The sequence below is a fragment of the Piliocolobus tephrosceles genome, chromosome 15 (genome assembly GCF_002776525.5).
Source record: "Piliocolobus tephrosceles isolate RC106 chromosome 15, ASM277652v3, whole genome shotgun sequence".
Classification (NCBI taxonomy): domain Eukaryota; kingdom Metazoa; phylum Chordata; class Mammalia; order Primates; family Cercopithecidae; genus Piliocolobus; species Piliocolobus tephrosceles.
This window is the reverse complement of record NC_045448.1, coordinates 38,523,921-38,538,610: the sequence shown is the minus strand read 5'-3', so window position 1 is coordinate 38,538,610 and position 14,690 is coordinate 38,523,921. Positions and strand designations below refer to the sequence as shown.

At 47.8% G+C, this 14,690-nt stretch overlaps 1 long non-coding RNA gene across 1 annotated transcript in view; it reads left to right on the top strand.

Moving 5' to 3' along the window:
- The window catches only part of LOC111545440, a 56,983-nt gene that overhangs the window by 14,340 nt on the left and 27,953 nt on the right, over nt 1-14,690 (top strand). The window contains exon 2 of the long non-coding RNA XR_002732456.1: nt 5,744-5,951. This is a non-coding gene — a long non-coding RNA (uncharacterized LOC111545440). The remainder of the gene's footprint in view (nt 1-5,743; nt 5,952-14,690) is intronic.

Genomic DNA, 14,690 nt, shown 5'->3' with positions numbered 1-14,690 from the left:
GCCTTTTCTTTTAAAGCCTCCAGAAGGACCACAGCCCTGCCAGCCTCTTGATTGTAGGAGTTTTGACCTTCAGAACTATAAGATAATAAACTTGCGTTGTTTTAATCCACTAAGTTTGTGGCAGTTTGTTACAGCAGCAATAGCAAACTAATACAAGGTGAATAGGTTACAGAGTGGTTTAGGAAATAATTTGATTAGAAGGAGGAGGTGAGAGAGAGGCCTCCTTGGATTTCTGGGTTAGGCATTAAGATGAATTGAGGTACCATTCCCTGAGCTAGGGCCCAATGGTGAGGGGATGGTAGGGAGGGCTGGTGATGGCGTATTCACTTTTGGACATGTTGGGGTTGCAGTGTTCATGGGGGTTCAAGGTGAAGGTGTCCAGTAAACACTTGTCTGCTGGGACAGAGGCTGGTCTGGAGACTGACGGTGTTCATGGTCACTGAAGTTCAGGTGGTGGGGCCATGAGAGTGACACTGAGAGGAAAAGAGAGCTGGGGCCAGAGCCTGACATTTGAGGGAAGATCTCTTTGTAGGTCAGGAAATAGAACAAATCATGCCTCCACGGGATTGTTTTTTGCTTTGTAAACTTTTTGACCCTTGTATATTCTTTGCTCTCTGGTGTTTTTTTTAAAACTTTACCTTATGTACAAATGGGCAGATTTCAGTTCTCCACTCCTGGATTCTCCCTCTCATTCCTGCTAGTGCCTTCCCAGATACAGAAGGCCATGGAGGGGGGATTTAAACTGTTTCTGGGCTCCAGCTGCCTCTCTTCTGACCCTGCCTTCTTCTTCTTTTTATTTTCTTGAGACGGAGTCTTGCTCTATTGCCCAGCTGGAGTGCGGTGGCATGATCTTGGCTCACTGCAACCTCCGCTGCCTCCCAGGTTCAAGCGATTCTCCTCAGCCTCCCGAGCTGAGGCCTCCCGAGTAGCTGGGATTACAGGTGCATGCCACCATTCCTGGCTAATTTCTGTACTTTTAGTAGAGATGGGGTTTCACCATATTGACCAGGCTGGTCTCGAGCTCCCGACCTTGTGATCCACCTGCCTCGGCCTCCCAAAGTGCTGGGATTACAGGCATGAGCCACTGTGCCCAGCCCCTGACCCTGCCTTCTATGCTAGGCTCCTGCTCCCAAGCGTCCTCTGCAGAGGCTCACAAAGACAAGCCTCAGTGGTAGCTCATGATCCCAGCAATCTGCCTGCCCCCCGCTTCTCCCCACCCTTCTCTGTCCATGTCCTGACCTGTTCCTACCTACTTTCTCCTTGGGTTCTCCTACTCACATTTTGAGTCTTGTTCCTGGCCCCGTCCAGAGGAAGCAGCCCTCCTGACTCTGTACCTGGCATGGGAAACTTAGCTTAATTTTGCCATTTCAGGATTTGAGAACCCCAACCCCACTCCCCAGCTTTTGCACTTACTGTTCTCCCTGCCTAGAACACACTTCTAGAAGGGACATCTGAGTTAGCCTGACTCAACTTTCAAAGCACTGCAGGATTTTTGTACACCGAAGGTAATTTTGCTTTCTATATCACATGGATTGTACGCAACTGTTGACTTGTTTGTGTCCATCTTCTTGATCACAAGTTCCTTATGAGCAAGGACCCTGGTTTATTCATCTCGTATCCTCAGCACCTAACATACGACGTGGTTCAGTAAATTTTCCTGTTGGACAGAACCCTTCTAGACTGGATCATTATGTCTTCACTCTGACAGTGAGGTGAGCATGCGTCGGAGGAAGATGTTTTCCTAGCCTGGGTCCCGACAGGCAGTGCACTAACTAGCAACAGGTGAATAGCAGTGCGCAACCCACAAGCTGCGCTTACATAACATGCAGTCTTCTGCTCCTCACTGTCTCCAAGCTTTGCACAAGCCCCGGCTGCCTGCTTCTCTGCACCAGAGGCTGCAGGGATCACGCGCCTCTTGGCCTCTCTAAGAGATACCTGTGCTTGGCCTCACATATCTGGCTTGACAACCTGAGCCAGGCAGCCAGCAGGAAGGAATCGCCTCTATCCTGGAGTGTCTTGGCAGGTCTGGAATCCAGTCAGGGAGAGTGCTAGTCAGAATGTGTGGCTGGGAGGAGCGGGGAGGCTAAGGGATAACTGCATAACTGAGTCTCCAGGGCTCTGAAATCCCATTTTTCCTGGGGTTAAGGTGGAGACTCAGAGTTGAGAAATGCAAGATGATTGAATTTGGACAGGAAAAGGGGATGGAAACCGTGTGAGCAACCTAGCTGCTGCTGGCGGATCACGTGCCGGCCTCTGAGCACTTGTTTCCAAAGGCAAGAGCCAGCTGGTGCAGGTCTTAAGGACACTTCTCAGTTGCCTCGGACAGACAGCTCATGGAGAGCCAAATGCAGCCGGAGCCCCCCTCCCCACATCTCTGTGTACTGTTTTGCACTTCCCTTAACCTAGAAAAAGAAGGCAGATTGAGTTGATCAAATTACATGCTGGCCCTGCTGTGCCTCCTCCTCACCCCCAAGGTTAAAATTGTGGATTCAGTAATATGCGTAATAACCCCGGAAACATTGAGTTCTACGGCACAGAAACCTTGTTCATTTCTGCAAAGGCAGTTTAAATACTAAAGCCAAAAGTATTAGGTGAAATATTTAAGACTCTGATAGTGCAATGGGTCTGCTGTTTTGCTAAACAAGTGGTTCTCAAACAAGATCACAAGAAGGGCTTGTTAAAATACAGATTGCTGGCCCTGCCCCTACAGATTCTGCTTCCGTAGGTCGGGGCCAGGCACGTCATTGGTTCAGGTTCTAAGATCCCCAGTGATGCTGATGTTGTTGGTCCAGGGACCTTGCTTTGAGAACTTTTTTTTTTAAAAACAGCTGAAGAAACTTAATTAGAGAGAACTACATAAAACAAATAGACGTAAAAGCTGCTATGTGAAAACCTGGCCTCAGGGCAGTCAAAAGCAGAGGCCTCCAGATACTTTACATTGTCCCTTGTGTAGTAGGTCACCCTCTCCCAATGGCTTTTCCAAAGGGTACCCTAGGATTCACAGCCTTTCCGCTTTGTGGCTCCTACAGTGCCCCTTCCCCATGGTGCCTACTGCATCCAACCTCTTGGTACACAGCTAAGGGAAGGTGAATCTAGGATGCAGTCCACCAAAGATTTAGAGTTTAGAAAGTTCAGCTTGTATAGGCTGGGCGGGGTGGCTCACGCCTATAATCCCAGCACTTTGGGAGGCCGAGGCAGGTGGATCACCTGAGGTCAGGAGTTTGAGACCAGCCTGACCAATATGGTGAAACCCTCTCTCTACTAAACACACACACACACACACACACACACACACACACACACACAAAAATTAGCCAGGCATGGTGGTATGTGCCTGTAGTCCCAGCTACTTGGGAGGCTGAGACAGGAGAATTGATGGAACCTGGGAGATGGAGGTTGCAGTGAGCCAAAGTTGTGCCACTGGACTCCAGCCTGGGCAACAGAATGAAACTTGGTCTCAAAAAAAAAAAGAAAAAGAAAATTCAGCTTGTATCCACCAAAAATATCACCAAGTTATTTCCAAGCCTTTCTAGTTTTCTGTTCCCTTCCATGACCCCAACCCCATCTTTGAGTCTAGTGACTTTAAAAGCCAATGTTTCTCCTTGAATGATTTCCTCCACTCTTCCCCAAGAACACACATTTCTCTGTGGAAACTGAATTGTTGCTTTTGTCCTTAGTTTCCTGGAAGAATCAAGATAATTTTCTGCATGGCCTTCATGTCAACTCTTTTGATTTCACTCCAGTATTACTCTCTCATAGGCTCCGACAGCCTCAGTTCTTTCACAGAAACTTCCCGAGTTAAAGTCTGCTATGTCTTCCCCACTCTGACATTACGGCATCAGTTTCATCACCTCTTGAGAATTCTCATTCCTCTCCCAACCAGCTGCCTTGGCCTACTTTAGACCACTTTGCTGTGAAAGGAAGTCTCTTCCCTGGGGTTAAGCTCTCACTTTCGAGCCATAACCTCACATCTGTCACTCAAGTGCAACCCCTCCCCCACCCCCACTTTCCTCTGGTGGATGAGCATTGTGGTGGAGACGGGGTGGAGGGATGGGAATAAGGTAGGGGGCAGAAGATGGGAGAGGTGGAGATTATTTGCTACTGCAACATTCATCTTAGGAAAAACCAGATCCTTGATTTCCTTCCCTTATGCTTAAAAAAATGCAATTTGGTGTTGTCTTTAATTTGGGGTGAAGCTCCATAATGGGTCCTGTCTTTATGGTCTCTGAATGTCTTAATCGGACTCTGACTGCTGCAGCCCAGCGACCAAGTCTTATGACTCCAGGCTATATTTCAGCGGGAGAACCTTGCACATTGCTTAACGGGCTGTTTTAGTTTTACACTGTTCAAATATTCGCTGAAGGAAAGAGTGAATTATGCTCCATAGGCCTTAGCTTAGCTGGATGGTGGAATTCACAATTACAGTGTCACACCTCACATCTTAAATTTAAAACTCTCTACCTCAGAAAACATCTTAAATTTAAAAATATTTTTGAGGTTAAAAAAGGTAAAATCTGCAAAACATTTTTTTTTTTAATTTCCACAAAGAATGCCTCCTCCCCTCAGCCAAGTATTAAGAGTGTAATTTTCTCCTTGAGGAAAGTGACATAAGTCATCTGACAGGTCCTGCATGATCCGGGTCACTCAATGCAAGTGCTCCGGCAGCCTCTTCCTAATGCAGAAGCTTCCTGAGCTTGCACATTGGCATCCGTTCGTGGTAAGGCTGGAGGATGGAGCTGTGCTATTTCTTACCTTAGGACTTAGGAAGCAAGCATCCGTGGAAGCCAGGGTGACAGAGTCCAAGGTTTGGCTTGCGATTGGCTTCAAGGACAAAGACTTTTGTGTCATCTGAGCAAATATTAGGAATGGGTCACTGCTGTGTGCCACTCACGGCTCACATCTGGGTGTTAGGAAATCCAAACCTGCAGCCAAGGCTGTCATTCTGGCTGGGTATGAATGTGTCATCTACAAGAGGCTGCAGCCAAGGGCAGAAATCCAGCCAGCAGCTAACCCAACACAGAAGAGTCACTCTAAGTGCAATGGCCACCCTCTTCCTCTCCTGTTCTCCTGCTCCAGAGGGAACCTTTCTAGGAGTCATCCAGGTGATCCTCTCTGGACAGCCTGAATTAGAACCACTGCAGAAAACCGAGTGTGCACGGCTGAAACCACCCTCTGTCCCGTCCCTTTACCAAGCAGACTGGTCAGTCCAGCGAGGCCCCCAGCATATGGGCCTCAGTTCTTCAGGCTGCCTCCTTGGAAATGGCAGAGCAAAGTCACTGCAGGCTGGGTGCATGCCCTCCCCACCCCGGGGCATGCCAATGGGGTCAGTGACAACTGTTTCCAATTAAGGGCTTTGCTGAGAAGAACAGACTGTGTTCTGGAAATAAAACTCCCTTAAAAAATGTCCACTTCATCCTGGACTCAAGATAGGAAATTTCTATGTTCCCAACCAGAAAACGTAAAGGCAAAGGAAAAGCTGGAGAGTCTCTTTTCTAAACCTTCTTTAGAGATATTTAAAGCAAAAATAATTCTCCATGCCTTTCTGAGGGAGCTCGTTAGGCCCAGGGTTTTTTCCTCGACTTCTCTTGCTGATTTGGTGGTGTGTGTGGGCTCATACGCCCCTCTGCAGTAGGGTGTACATCCAGGAAATCATGGAGTAGGGGTTTTGTCCAGGATACCACAAATGAGGTAATCCAAGTGACCATTTGTGGGACAGGTCATTACGAATGCCTTTCTTTTCTAGGGCAGGAAACGGAAGCGCTTGGGAAGGCGGAAGTTGCATGTGCTCTCACAGTCAACTGTGCTGGAATAGGAGGCCAGGAACCACCTCTGTTGGAGGAGGAGGACCCATCAGGCATCCCTTCAAGAATGCCAAGGTCCACAGCAAGCGCTTCCCTTCTATGGGCACAGGAGGGCTGTGGGAGCCCAGAAAAATGTGCTTCTGGCCAGAGGTATGTGGCATTCTTTGTAATAATAGACATTTGGGAGCATTTACTATATGCTAGGCACTTCTCTTGACATACATTAACTTTTTATTTTTATTTTTATTTGTTTTGAGACAGAGTCTCGCTCTGTGACCCAGGCTGGAGTGCGGTGGCCGGATCTCCGCTCACTGCAAGCTCCGCCTCCCGGGTTTACGCCATTCTCCTGCCTCAGCCTCCCCGAGTAGCTGGGACTACAGGCACTGGCCACCTCACCCGGCTAGTTTTTTTGTATTTTTTAGTAGAGACGGGGTTTCACCGTGTTAGCCAGGATGGTCTCGATCTCCTGACCTCGTGATCCGCCTGCCTCGGCCTCCCAAAGCGCTGGGATTACAGGCTTGAGCCACCGCACCCGGCTGACATACATTAACTTAATTAACAACCCTATAAAGTAAGTGCTATATTATTGCTATTGTAAAATGATGCATATTGTAAAATGATGCAGATGAGAAAACTGAGGCCTACAAAGGCTAAGTAATTTGTCCAAGGTCACTCTTGTAGGAATCGGCAGAGCCATGATCTGAACCCAGTCAAGTCTGATTCCAGAGCCAGTGCTGTTAGTTCCATGCTGTCCTGTCTCGTGCCCCTCACTGTCTGGGTTTTAAGGAAAATTGTTTATCTAGTCCATTGTATGACTGAGTATGTTCATGTACATGATTCCATTTGATTTCTTTCTACAGCAGCCCTAGGAAGTAGGTAGATTGAACAACATTGTCCCTATCAGATGAGGAGGAAACTAAGACAGAGGTCAAGCATCTTTTACAAGGTCACGCATCTTTTACAAGGTCACCTTATTAGTAATAAACTACTCAGGCTCCTGATTTTGAAGAAATGTTTGCTCCATTGACCCATGTGGAGCTAATCTTATGTGTAAGATTAGAAACAAGGAGTAATGCCCAACACCCGATTTGCAATCCCAGTTGATTTAAGACCCAGGACTTACCTCTTACACATCAGGACCTCCTTGCAAAATAGAATGGAATCATCGCCTCTAGGTGATACTAGGTTGCCAGGGCAAGATGGGCTTGACCTTCCTCTGGTGATGGGTGTTGACCGTAAGGCCACATGGGAAACTGAGTGCTGGGTCGCAGTGCTCCCGGAGCTGGCCTATGGGGGTGCCCTGAAGAAGTGGAGCAACGACAGTCCTTGTTCAGATTTCCCTCTCTTCCTGGGTTGCTCCAGCATGTTCTCTATAAGAACTTCAATCATCCTCCTGGCATCGGAGAATCTCAGGTCTGGTCACCATCAATAAGGAGGGCCCACTTTGGATAGAGTAGCTACGTACGGGTCACCTGACTGGTGACTGGCTTCCCTTGGTCCAGCGTATGGTTGCATTTCGCCTGAGCAGGGTTACAAGGCTGATTTCATTCAACATGCAGGACACTTTCCAGAACAACTTCACTGAAAGAGCCTCCTGGACCCCTTTGTTCTGAAGGGGGCTGAGGACTTACTGCCAGGGAGTAACTATCAGTGGCCTGTTAAACACAAAGATAGAGTTTAGAAGAGGCCTTGTTTATTTTATTTTATTAACAATATAGGCCAAGTTTTATTTTATTAACAATATAGGCCAAGTTTAAAGGGTCAAGACATTTGCTGAGGGTCACTGGAACTGTTCACTGCTGAGCTGGAAGCAGAACCAGGCTTCTGACTCTAGGTCCGGCACACTACCACTGCTCCCAGGAGATGTCAAGATGTAGATTGCCTAGTCAAACAAGCCTCTTAGATTAAGGACAAAGGGATATGGAGTCTACTACCTGCTCCAGTGGATGCTTGCTGAGTACTACCCAATATATTTTTTAAAAAGCAGGACTTTCTGGCTCAAGCCTGTAATCCCAGCACTTTGGGAGGCCGAGATGGGCGGATCACGAGGTCAGGAGTTCGAGACCATCCTGGTCTACACAGTGAAACCCCGTCTCTACTAAAAAATACAAAAAGCTAGCCGGGCGAGGTGGCCGGCGCCTGTAGTCCCAGCTACTCGGGAGGCTGAGGCAGGAGAATGGCGTGTACCCGGGAGGCGGAGCTTGCAGTGAGCTGAGATCCGGCCACTGCACTCCAGCCCGGGCGACAGAGCGAGACTCCGTCTCAAAAAAAAAAAAAAAAAAAAAAAAAGCAGGACTTTCTTGGGTATTAACATTTCAGTATCTTCTCTTCCCTCCCAAATCCCTGCTCTGTAATTTGAGATGCTTCCCTGATCTCAGACTCAGTGCAGATGCAGTACAGAAAGGATGAGAAGGCATGAGGAAACCCCAAACAATGGAGCCAGGAATCTGTCTGTCGAAGGGAGAGATGCTGGAAGGGTCACGCAGGTGGGGAGGTATCAGATGCCACATGTCTGTGGTGGTGACCCTGCTGCCCAACGCCAACCCTGCTTCTTGGCAGCGTCTGCTGGACCGTCAGAGGCATGATTCAGCCAGAGGGCACATCCGAACCCATTAGGCATGGAACACCAAGTAAACAGCCCCTAGGAATGTCTCTGACTTGAATTTCAGCTCATTTACTTGGGAGCATCTGTCCTCTCTGGTTGGACAAAGGAGGAATGGGGGATAGGGAAGGCTCAGCTTACAATGCCCTTTGGCTAAAGGAGGCTGTGTGGTCTGGGGGGCAGTGGTTCTTGGGATGTTTGGTGGGGGTACTGCAGCGACAGAGGGTGGGGAAAGGGGTGACTGAGGGGAAGCCTATTCCCGGCACCCCCACATCCCTGACTCTCAGCCACTCAGCTACTATCTGCTCCAGTGCAATTCTGCTTGAATTTCATTTCAAGTGAAGGTTCTGGGACTAAAACTTTCTGAGAAGCGTTGAACTCATGGGGATGTGTAGGATGAGAGCAAGCAAGGTTTAGAGCTCATACCTGCCAGTTTCTGAGTGACCTTCATCAAAGCTACTCATCCTAAGAGCCAGACCTCGGTCATTTCCACTGCAAGGAAGATTTGCCTGGGCTCTGTCCTCTCTTCCCACATGGGAATGGGGTTAGGGCAACCGTCTAAGCAGGTGACCCTGCCTCAGAAATGCTCTCATCTTGAGGGCACTCAGACTAGCCCTCCAACCTACCCCCTCTCCCCTCCTATCCCAGATGAACTCAAAGGTGTGACACTAACTGGAAAGATAAAAAGGAAGATTAAAAATCGAGGCATTGGCCAGGCATGGTGGTTCACACCTGTAGTCCCAGCACTTTTGGGAGGCTGAGGTGGGCGGATCACCTGAGGTCAGGAGTTCGAGACCAGCCTGACTAACATGGAGAAACCCCATCTCTACTGAAAATACAAAATTAGCCAGGCATGGTGGCTCATGCCTGTAATCCCAGCTACTCGAGAGGCTGAGGCGAGAGAATCGCTTGAACCTGGGAGGCGGAGGTTGTGGTGAGCCAAGATCATGCCATTGCACTCCAGCATGGGCAACAAGAGAGAAACTCCATCTCAAAAAAAAAAAAAAAAAAAAAAAAAATCAAGGTACTGTTATCACATAAGTTGACAAGGAAGAAGAAAGATGGGAGAGGACAGAGAGGGGGAGGAGGAATTCTGAGTCTTTTAGCCATTGATATTTACTGTCTAGTCAAGCAAGCTTCTTAGATTAAGTAAAAAGGGATGCAGAGAGTTTGAGACAGTTGCTGCTGGCTCAGGTTAGGTAAAGTACGCTAATTAGAATAGGGTGGGAAGCCAGAAAAGACATAATTACCCATCTGATTCCAAATGAGGCTCGTTGAGCCAAAGGGAAGCTCGCCATAGCAACACAACCTGCTGGAAAGATCAAAATCACTGAATGCAAACTGCAGCAGGTCGGGAGTGTACTCTGATATTCAACTGAGGACTGACAGGTCTCCAAAAAAAGGACCGGCACCTTTGCTGACTGCTGAATTCCCAAACGCAAGCCTGCTCTCCAAATTCCATGACGAGCATAACGCCCCACCTCCCTGAGTGCCTCCTTGCTGTTTTGTGCAGTTATCTATTAAAGGAAAGATGACTTTTAAAAACAGCATTCTCTAGGTAGTAGGTGTGCAAGTAGGGGGACTTAAGTGATCTGGGGAGTAATGATGATGACGGAGAAGATGAAGCTAAAGAGGGAATCAGAACAAGATTATAGATGGGTTAGCAAATCTGGCTTATTTAACAGTAGTTTTTGGAGAATACCTATGCCCCCAACAATAGAGGTTATGGAAGAAAAAAACAATCAGACCTAACGTTTCCATGAAGATTCTTAGTAGCTGATGCATTTTAGCCCAAGGAGATGATACCATAAATCCCTTGTCCCCATGACTAAAAATAAGGATGATTAAAGAATGGCATCTTAGCTCTCTGACATCCCAGACAGTAGGCCTTGTCCCTGGACTTGCAAGTTGAGCAAGACAATCACAGTGGAGAAAAAGAAATGCCTTTATATTTAGATTGTTTTCCACCCATTACTAAGGCAGTAAGGTTGAGGACCACAAGATCACTCTTGGATCCTCATTGGGCCTTCCTCTGGCCAACTGCTTTCTGAGAGGGTTATTGTGCATTCCCGAAATGACTCCGGAATCATCCACCCTCAGATCATCCGTCCACATGTCCCAGCATCTACTGTAGCTGGCAGCAATTTGCATGCCCTCTGGAATTTCTTGGGCTGTATCTTCAAATGCCTGCTGTACTATTTGGAATGTCATCCTCATATCACAGCATCTTGTCTCCAACTAGAGATTTCTCCCATGGTGTTCACTGCATTTATCTTGAGGGCTGACATTGCCACAGCTGTGTAGAGGAGATAGAGCCTGTAGATGCATGAAGCTGTCCCTTCAACAACTTCTCAGACACAGCAAAATAATTCCAGCAAACAACAGAAACCAAGGAGTGTCTTCCATATGGAGGCTAATCAGTGGACACATGAATCCTTAGGGGCAAGGCTAGAAGCATTGTTTTAAATAATTCTGATCAGGGTTGAGGCTAGTACCATGACCAAATGGGCCAGTAAAAGACTGCCCAGGACTTGGGAGGGAGAGGTGAGGGATATAAATACATCTTGAAACATCCTGACCTGGGCCAGGGAAGGACAGGTTTAACACCATTTTATGATGGTGTGTGTGTGTTTAAACTACTTTTGGAATTCCTCTTTATTAAACTATCTGAAACTTTGACATCACAGCAAGTCTAGGGTATAAATTGCTATGTATTCTATCTGCTATCTATTAGAGGTCCACAGTTTATGGCAGTCTTTGACCCATACGGGTTGGCTATCACAAAACTGCACAAAAATCCTGTGAAAGGTAAGTACAGTATATTAAACTCTCCTGCCAGGGCTTTTCAACCCAGAGCCCCACACAAGGATACATACAAACACACACACACACACACACACGCCCCACTACAGGACTTCACTATTATCTGTGTTGAGCCCCTGTTTCTGCTGTGTTGGGAAAGGGAGATGAGATGTTAATAATATCTGCACTTACTTGAGCATGCACAGGTTTATTTTTGGGGAGGCACTAAAAATTGGGCAACCAAACTTAGAAAAAGTGACCCTGCCATCTAGAAATCTTGGGTGATAAGGCAGCACAATTGAACTTGTATTGTTGTATCCTCAAGACTTCTTGGTTCCAGTCATCCTGGAGAACCCAGGAGGGCAGGACCCTCACCTCCCATAAACATGAGAGGCCTATGGGTAGGCTGACTGTGTGGGGCCACTCCATGAGAGAACGAGGCCTGCACACAGCTGCAGAGGACCCTGGATTGGCTAATGAGGGTGATTGTGACTTAGGGCATGGCAGGAAGAGCCTGATCTGCGATCTGGACTCTACCACCTCCGAGGTATGTGATCTTTCCCACCTGCTTTAAGCTCTGAGCCTCAGTTTGCTTACTTGGTGGAAGGAGTAGAATTGTCTAAAGTGACCCCAGGGGCTTTCCCTAGGTTGCTTGGGCTGGATGGGAGATTCCTATCTGCTCTCTATTGGAGAAGCTGCATCTGAACCTAGCCCATGGCCTTAGCAGTTCTTTCCCTGACAAGAAGGTCTCTTCTGTCCTGTGGGCTCCAAGGGTCGGGCAGTTGGCACTTTCAGAAAACTTCTATAAACAGCTGGCAAATCCAGACTGCATTGCACCAGACTGCCTTGTTGAGTTTGATTTTACTTATAGGATGTGAAAAAAGAATGACAGGTGCAGTGGGGGCCTCCATTGCTAAATAGACCCACAATGTGGTCCAGCAGCTGTGGGAAGATGGATGGGTTCAGGGACCTCTGCCTTCATTTATTTTGCAGGCCCTGGCTTGGTAAGTTTGCCCTTCCCCTAGTCAAGCATATTCCTTAACACATGCCTTGTGTCATCATGAAATTTGTCTTGAACCCTAGTAATAGGGACCCAACTTTCATTGCACCTTGTTTGCAGAAATGCGGTTATAACACCTTAAAGGCTGGTGGAAAAAAAACAAAAAGCCAGGCACAGAGGCAATACTGCGAATAATGGTACCAAGTTGTGCCTGGGCCTGGCCTATTCGGGAAATGATGATAAATGCAATGTGGCTTTGGTGCTGGGTGTGTGGTGGGGGTGGGCCTTGAGGCTGCAGAGGGACTGGAGCTAAGGAATCATTTTTCCCTTGAGAGCCACTGAGTGTCTACATCCCCACTCTCAGCTTGGGAAAGACAAGTGGAGCCTCCCCTGGCCCCAGCCCCAGGTCCCCAGAAGGTGGTCTGGAGGAGTGGGGAGCAGTTGGAGATTTGAAGGCAAATAGTGATGGGGTCCCCAGTGGAGTGCTGAATGTGGGGTTGATGAGAAGCATCCTTCAGGAGGATGAATAGGATTCTGTGACCATTACGTGATGTGGAGAGTGAAAAGGAGAAGCAAATGTGCTCAATACACATCACTTTTCTTCCTTTCCTTACCCCCAGCAGACAGAGGTACCCAAGAGCCAAAGGAGCCTCCCTGGGGAAAGAACTGACCAGCTAGTGTTTCAAGGCCAAGATGCTGGCTTCACTCCTTGGGCGCTGGACGTCCCCCTCAGCCTTCACCTGACTTGGCTGAACCCTCCCTCTCTGCCCACCTGTCCATACCTGTTTGTGTTGGTCCCCGACCTACACCCCTGCCCACCTTTTTAAAAGAGAAAGGATGGATGCCAATAGCTGTTATTATTTTAGAACTTTATAAAAGTTACCTAAAAAAAAGAATCTGTCAAGAAGAAGAGAGTCAACTATTAAAAATGGAGCTGGCCAGGCGCAGTGGCTTGTGCCTGTAATCCCAGCATTTTGGGAGGCTGAGGCAGGAGGATCACTTGAGCCCAGGAGTTCAAGAACACCCTGGAAAACATAGCGAGACCCTGCCTCCACAAAATTATTTTAAAAAAATTAGCTGAGCCTGGTGGTGTGTGCCTGTAGCCCCGCTACTCAGGAGGCTGAGGCAGGAGAATCACTTGAGCCCAGGAGGTTGAGGCTGCAGTGAGCCACGATCAGGCCACTGCACTCCAGTCTGGGTGACAGAGTGAGACCCTGCCTCAGAATCCTAAGAAAAAAAACTACAATATATATATAAATAGAGAGAGAGAGAGAGAGAGAGAGCGAGAGAGCGCAAGAGATGAGGTTTGGCAAGGGCCACGAGTCTATCTCTGATCTAGGTAATTTTTTTTAAACTGGACCTGGTAAGCAAGGACAAGGTATGCTCAAGATGTGTAGGGGGTGGGACAGTTTCAGCATTTGTTGGGAAGTGGCCTGATATTTTACAGACCTGGAACCTGTAGGTGTCTCATTTATATAAATTTTTTTTTTTTTTTTTTTTTTGATGGAGTCTCTCCCTGTTGCCCAGGCTGGAGTGCAGGGGTGCGATCTCAGCTCACTGCAACCTCTGCCTCCCAGGTTCAAGTATTCTCATGCCTCAGCCCCCCAAGCAGCTGGGATTATAGGTGCCTGCCGCTGTGCCTGACTAATTTTTGTATTTTTAGTAGAGACAGGATTTCACCATGTTGGCCAGGCCGGTCTCGAACTCCTGATCTCAGTGATCTACCAGCCTCGGCCTCCCAAAGTGCTGAGATTACAGGTGTGAGCCACCGCATCCGGCCTGTAGGTGTCTCATTTAACTCCCAAGGACACTGTGAGGTATTAGTGTTCCCATGTCGCAGCTCAGGAAACTGTGGCACAGACCATATCTATCTGACACTGAAGCCTCTGACCTGACCCTGAGACACATGCTGGGCATAGGCAGGAGGACTTGTGGTCCTGGGTGTGATTCCTAAAGGAGCACACGCTCTGCCCCGGTACTTGCTGCTCCCCGAGAACCCCATGTGCTCTTCAACCCAAACCAGTGAGTTCTTTGACTATCCTCATCATAATCATCGTTAGGATGATCAACATCAAATGGAAATAAGATTGTTTAAAAATCCCATGAAATTAAAATAAATTGTAGCACAATTTTTATCCATCTGTAGCAAATTAAAACAGGCAGCCTCTGAGAGTGCCAGGCTCTCCTTTGGCCCATGTTCAAGGACAGGATCAGCTTCCTCACTATCAGCTCAGCACCAGTTCTTGATCACAATGATTATGTTTATGTTTGTTTGTTTGTTTGTTTATTTTTTGAGGCAGAGTCTCACTCTCTTGCCCAGACTGGAGTGGTGCAGTGGTGCGATCTCAGCTCACTACAACTTTGCCTCCCGAGTTCAAACAATTCTCCCACCTCAGCCTCATGAGTAGCTGTGATTACAGGCACCCGCCACCACCCTTTGCTAATTTTTGTATTTTTAGTAGAGACAGGATTTCACCATGTCGGC